This window comes from Eublepharis macularius, chromosome 1, assembly GCF_028583425.1.
Source record: "Eublepharis macularius isolate TG4126 chromosome 1, MPM_Emac_v1.0, whole genome shotgun sequence".
In the NCBI taxonomy this organism is placed as follows: Eukaryota; Metazoa; Chordata; class Lepidosauria; order Squamata; family Eublepharidae; genus Eublepharis; species Eublepharis macularius.
The window spans coordinates 13,624,314-13,630,313 of NC_072790.1; the positions used below are offsets into that span (position 1 = coordinate 13,624,314).

The 6,000-nt window shown below is 55.0% G+C and overlaps 1 protein-coding gene across 1 annotated transcript in view; it reads right to left on the reverse strand.

The window, feature by feature from the left end:
• The window catches only part of PLCB4 (phospholipase C beta 4), a 263,529-nt gene extending 258,396 nt beyond the window's left edge, over nt 1-5,133 (reverse strand). Inside the window, exon 1 of the mRNA XM_054975769.1 lies at nt 5,073-5,133. The gene's annotated coding sequence lies outside the window, so the exon portion shown is untranslated. The remainder of the gene's footprint in view (nt 1-5,072) is intronic.
• Between the last annotated feature and the right edge of the window lie 867 nt (nt 5,134-6,000).

Genomic DNA, 6,000 nt, shown 5'->3' on the forward strand with positions numbered 1-6,000 from the left:
TGGAACAGCTCTTTGCCCTCCTCCAAATGACAGCCTTTCAAATATTTAAAGATTCATTAGGCAGACCTTACTGAAGAGTTTTGCTTTGTTTGATTGGGGGAGGGTGTGGTTGCTCACTGAAACTACAAGGGGGAAGGTAAAAAAGAGAACTAACTTACCTTTAACCCCTCATGGGAATCCCCCTACTAAATGTCCTCAGGCATATACACAGGTACAGGTAAAGGTAGTCCCCTGTGCAAGCACCGAGTCCTTACTGACCCATGGGGGGAACGTCGCATCATAACGTTTTCTTGGCAGACTTTTTACAGGGTGGTTTGCCATTGCCTTCCCCAGTCATCTACACTTTACCCCCAGGAAACTGGGAACTCATTTTACCGACCTCGGAAGGATGGAAGGCCGAGTCAACCATGAGCCCGGCTTCTGCCAGGATCGAACTCAGGTCGCGAGCAGAGCTTGGGCTGCAGTACTGCTGCTTACCACTCTGCGCCACAGGTGCTCCAAGGCAATACACAAACTAGGTCAGGAGTCAGCAGCCTTTTATAATTAAAGAGCCAAGCTACATCCCAATTTAGAACAAAATTTGACAAAGAGTCCGTTTGCATAACTGAAAATACCCTGCTTTACTCCACTGATAAAGTGTTGATTAATAATCCATTACATTTCCCCAACTCAAACCTAGGGTTGCTCCCGTGGAACATACAGCATCTCATGGTAGGTGAGAATACACGGGAGCGCCCCGTGCAATTTTTTTAGCTCACTGGCCATAAACTTGCACATGGTTCACACTTGGCAATTTTCACCCTCGCATTTCCCTTTCTCTGGTCCCATCAAAACCTTTGCCTGCCATTCCCTTCACATACTGGTCATTCTCGCATCCTGCCTACACTTCTTTAAAGAGCCATATTTGGTTTAGGACTGAGCCACACTGAGCTCTTGAATTCACAGGCTGCAGGCCCTTGTGGTAACCATTCTACGAAGATATTCTGTGGTATTATTAGCCCATGAACAAGGTCACCATAGCTCCAGTCAGCAGAACCCCCCTCCGCCCTCAACTTGCAGCCCTTCTCTAGCTACCCCAGGTAACCCCGTCTACTGCCTTCCCAAATACCCACTCAAGCGACAGGCAGGGCTTGCTCACATACCAAAGTGTCACGCAGAAAGCAGCCTGCAGAATTTTTAGGCTAAAAAAAGAAAAAATCCTCAGCAAGTATCATACTTGACTGCATGAACGGAGCCCTGTGCACATGAAGAGAATTACCCGGTCTAAGTGCTGCAGCGAAGATGGCCCTCGCTATATTCATGATACTGTGAGGCAGTACAGGGTAGAGTCAGACCAGGGGAAGCTTGCTTGCTCCAAGGCTCAGGGGGCAACCTAGGGCCAATCATGCTCACTGACATTCAAAAGTCCCTCGCACGTCTGCTGTGAGGGTATCAGGCAGGAGCGGACAACTGGGCAGGACAGCCTGGAGCTCCTTAGAGGACGCCTGGGATTTAAATGTGGCAGAGAGGTTCGTCTCCAAGCCACCCTCCCACAGATCAGAATCTATATTCTGTATGTAGCATACAGTATACAGAATGATGCATCTGACAAAGAGCACTGTGATTCTTGAAAGCCTACACTACAGTACAGTTGGTTAGTCTTAAAGGTGCTACTGGACTCTTTTCTACTTTTGCTACTACAGACTAACACGGCTAACTCCTCTCGATCTATATTCTGTATATGAAACACTTCTAGGCTACGCAAAATTTTTAAAGGTTTTAAGAAAAACTGACCAGGATTTTCTTTTAAAGAGCAGCCAAGAAGAGCACCATTGGGGAACTTGCAAGCAGGAACAAAAAACAGTCTTGAAGGCCTCACAGAAAACCCGAGCACCTCCTCGCGCATGGACTGCAGTGGGGGATACAGTGGCCACTGCCAACCAGAGCAACTTCAAGGAGGTTACACAGAGTAGTCCTGATCCCATCTAAGGCACAGGCCTGGGTAACAGGAGTTTCTCAGAACCCTGGGCACTGAAGTCAGCTTGCAAGCAGAAGCCCCAACCTTGGAGAAGCAGAGGGAACAAAGGGGCATTTCTTGGCACCAATATAAAGGTTTCCTACTCCTCCAGACGTACTGCAAGAAACACGAAAACAAATGCGCTCTACTTTGGGACAGTTCAAACATCACGAGAGCAGGCTGCAAAATCTAACAGCGTACTTAAATTTTTTTTATATATTTACGGATCCATTTATATGCCACTTTCTTTCCTAGCAGGGACCCAAAACAGCTTACGCTCGCCACCTCCACTCTACCCTTTCAACAATTACCTGGTGAGGTAGATTAGGCTGGGAGTGTACAACTGGCCCAAGGTCATCCAGTGGTTTTCCACGCAGACTGGAGTTCCAGCCCTGGGCCTCCAGATCCTAGTTTGACACTCTAATCACAGCCCCACACTGCCTCTCAAGCCAAAGCGCGCACGCACTTGTCACCGCAGCTACAGCACCCACAATATCCTGGAACAGGGAATCACACCCATGCATGTCCTCAAGTATTTTTAATTCACATTAAACAAGAAACCCTTTTTTCCTCCTCATAGGAGGAGGCAATTGGATTTGACAGGCTCCCGGCAGCACTCCAGTGCTACGGTGCCAAAAAATGCCTGAAACAATACAGCCCAAGTTAAAGACAGAACCTACCGGTAAACGTCAAGTTGAGAAGACTAAGGAGTTATTTTCTAAAAAGGCAGGAAAACCATGCGATGCAGGCATCCACTAGATCTGGGGCAGCATACATTGACACCGACGCACGCACAGGCAGTGTCGATCCAGCACTGGCAAAGCAACCGGATGGAAGGCAATGGTTTCCCCCCACTCCTCCACCTGGAGAGGTTGTTTTTTTTTTTCATTTTCAGACACTACAGCTGATTGTTTGGATTACAGGTTCGATATTTTTGGATTAATTTTTTAAAGCAACTGTATTTTAAAACAAAGCTCCTGTGCGTGGGAGTGCAGCTACAAAGCAAAGCACATTGTTACGCAAGCAGATCGGAGTCCTGCCGAATGGTCCAGCAAGGCTGTAAAGCTGATTTGACAGTAGCCAGCACAGGTCTATTTTTCATCAGGGGTCTGATCTACAAGCAGATACTAGGGCCACGATCCAGCCAGTCAGGGGCATGCACAAACTCACTCCACTGTGGCTTACTGAATTCTTTTTAACAGAATCCAGTTTTGAAATTGAAGTTCAGTGTTTTTTAAAAATGTACTAATTCTGTTCCCTCCTGTTAACTATCTAGTACGTTTTTTAAATCCTCCCTTCCTTCCAGGGGCTTGGGATGGCACATGTGGTTCACCCACATTTTATTCTCACAACAATCTTGTGAGGTAGGCTGAGATGGGGTGACTGGGCCAAAGTTACCCAGCAAGCTTCCACGGCAGAGTGGAGATCGGAACCTGGGTCTCCAAGAACCAGATCTGAAAACTCCTTATTTCTATATGAAAATTGTTTGCTGTAACAGAAAAGATTTGTATAAAAGCACATCTCCAATGTGTGAAAACATCCTTTTAAAATATACATGTAAGTGCTTCGAAATAACTGGATGTATAGGAGCAACAATTTATACAAGCTAATTTACCACAGACGACCGAGACTGCTTTTGTACCGTGATGTTACTTATCCTGCTGGCTCTTATACAGTCTGAGATCTTCACTTCTTTGGTGTCAATAACAACCACAACGGGACCATCAAAGTACGCTCATGGAAGACCTAATGTTCCAGCTAACAAAATTTCACTTCACTTGCTTTAATAATCCAATATGTTGCTGACCGCTTAACTGGAAACAGGCCCATCTTTCACAAGCATGTGTGGCACTGGCACAACTCTATCACAACCATCAACATGTTTACATGGCAACATGTCCTGCAGGCTCTAAATGACACTTCCTACTGAAGAGTGTTTCATGCGGTGCTTCCTCTTCCCTGCAACCTCTGTGAAGACACACAGCCTCTGTTCCAACCAGTGCACCAGCTCCCATGCAAGTCACACAATGCACCCTGGGACCACATTTCATAAATCACATGTTTTATAGAAAATATTGCCAGATGCAACAAAAATTGAGGGCTGCCACACAGCATGTATGGCAGGCTCCGGTTCCCTGCGATAAAGCGGAGGAGCAAAGGCACAATCTATGTTCTTTGCTTAGACGCTGGTGCTGCTCCCTGGCCAGAGTTCACAACCAAAGCGGGGCCACACCAGGGCCAGTCCTCTGCGCGCCGCCCGCCCGCCTCCAATTAAGAATATCCCATTCTCAGGCAGTTCATGCCAACAGGCAACTTGGCAAAAAAAAAACCCTAGCCGGCCACGGTTTTGCCTTTCAACTGTTGCAAGGAGGCCCGGATCTTTGGCGATTCCCGCATCGCCCCTCCTCTGCCAGGCAGCCCCGACCCTTCCCGGGGGCTCTTCCAAGCCTTCCACGCCGAGCATTACGCGCGACGGGTCAGGCGTCGAGCGGCAGCCGCAGCCCGGCTGATGGGAGGCCTCGCCCAGCCGCTCTCGGGGGGCAGCGCCAGACCCGCGCCCCGCCGCCCGCCCGCGCCCAGGCCGGAGCTCCGGAGCGCCCTCGAGGGGCCACCGCGCCCGGCCCCGGTCCTCGCGAGCGGCGGGGCCTCCGGCCGGGGGGCGCCGGAACAGGTGTCTGGCCCGCGGGGCCGGGCTGGGCCGAGGCGGCCGGGGGGCTCCGGGCCCCTTCTGCGAAGCGCCCTCGGAGGCGCGGGCGGCCGGCCTCGGAAGCAGGAGCCACAGCCGCCGGGCTCCGTCCCTTGCGCAGGGAACCGCAGAGCCGCCCAGCGCCCGCAGGAAGCATCCTTGGCCGCCGCCGCCGCCAGGCGCCCGCGCCCCGTCCCCGCACACGGCGGCTCTCGCCGGGACCTTGGGCGAGCGCGGCAGCCCCGCCGGCAGCGGGCCCGAGGAAGCCCACCGGGGCGGGGGCGCTGGTCGCAGCCCGGGCGGGGCCCGCCGAGGCGAGGCGGGGTCCCCTCCGCCCTGGCTCCCGGGGAAGCCCCAACGCGCGCCCGCCTGCCCGCCCGCCAGGCTCACCGGGAAGGGGCGGCAGAGCAGCCGAGGGGCGCCGCCGCCGCGCTCCAGCCTTCTCCTCCGGCTGCCGCCGCCGCCGCGCTGCCTCCGCCCCCGCCTCCCGCCGGGCCGGGCCGCCTCCGCGCGCGGGCTCTCCGATTGGCAGCCGCCGCCCGGGCGGCCGCTCCGGCCGGCCGCTGTGCCAACCCCCCGCCACCGACGCGGCGCGCTCGCCCCCTCCGCCCGCCTGGAGCGCGCCGGGCCGGCCGAGCCGGAGCCCCGGCAGCGGGGGCCGAGCGGAGCGGAGGGGGCGGCCAGGCCCGCCGCAGCCCGGCGCCTCCCCCTGGCAGGCGGCCCTGGCGGCAGGTGCGCGCTGCGGCCGGGTCAGGCCAAGGAGCCGCCAGCCGGGCGCCCCACTGGCCGCTTAGAGGCCGCCCAGCCGCGCGCCTCCCGTGGATTGCTCGGCGGCTGGACGCGCGAGGCAGGCCCGGCGGAAAGCGCGACCTCTTCGGCCTCCGGGCCGGAGAACCGACAGCGCCACAGTTGGTTTCGCTGCAGCTCCGGCGAGGCGTCGCTCCTGTCCAGGGCGGGAAAGTTTGGGGAAGGCGAGAATTGCTCCGGCCGCGGCAGCCGGGAGCCTCCCGAGAGCCCGGCGCAGGCGGCGCGGGAAGGGGAGGCGGCTCCGCGCGGCTTCGGTGGCGGCGTAACGACCCCTCGTTCTTACCTTAGGGGTCCCCACGGAATCTCGCTGGGGAGGAAATGGGACCCGCATTGCTTCGTCCCCCGTACCCAAGACTGAGAGTTAACAGCAGTTGCAACCGGGAAAGGGGAGGCGCGGCTGGGCTTCGGTTCTAGGAGCCCCCCTCCCCCAACTTGAAGAAAAAGATTCAATTTGCAGGCAACACAAAACTTGGATTACAAACCCATCGAGATTTTAATGCAAATGATCTTG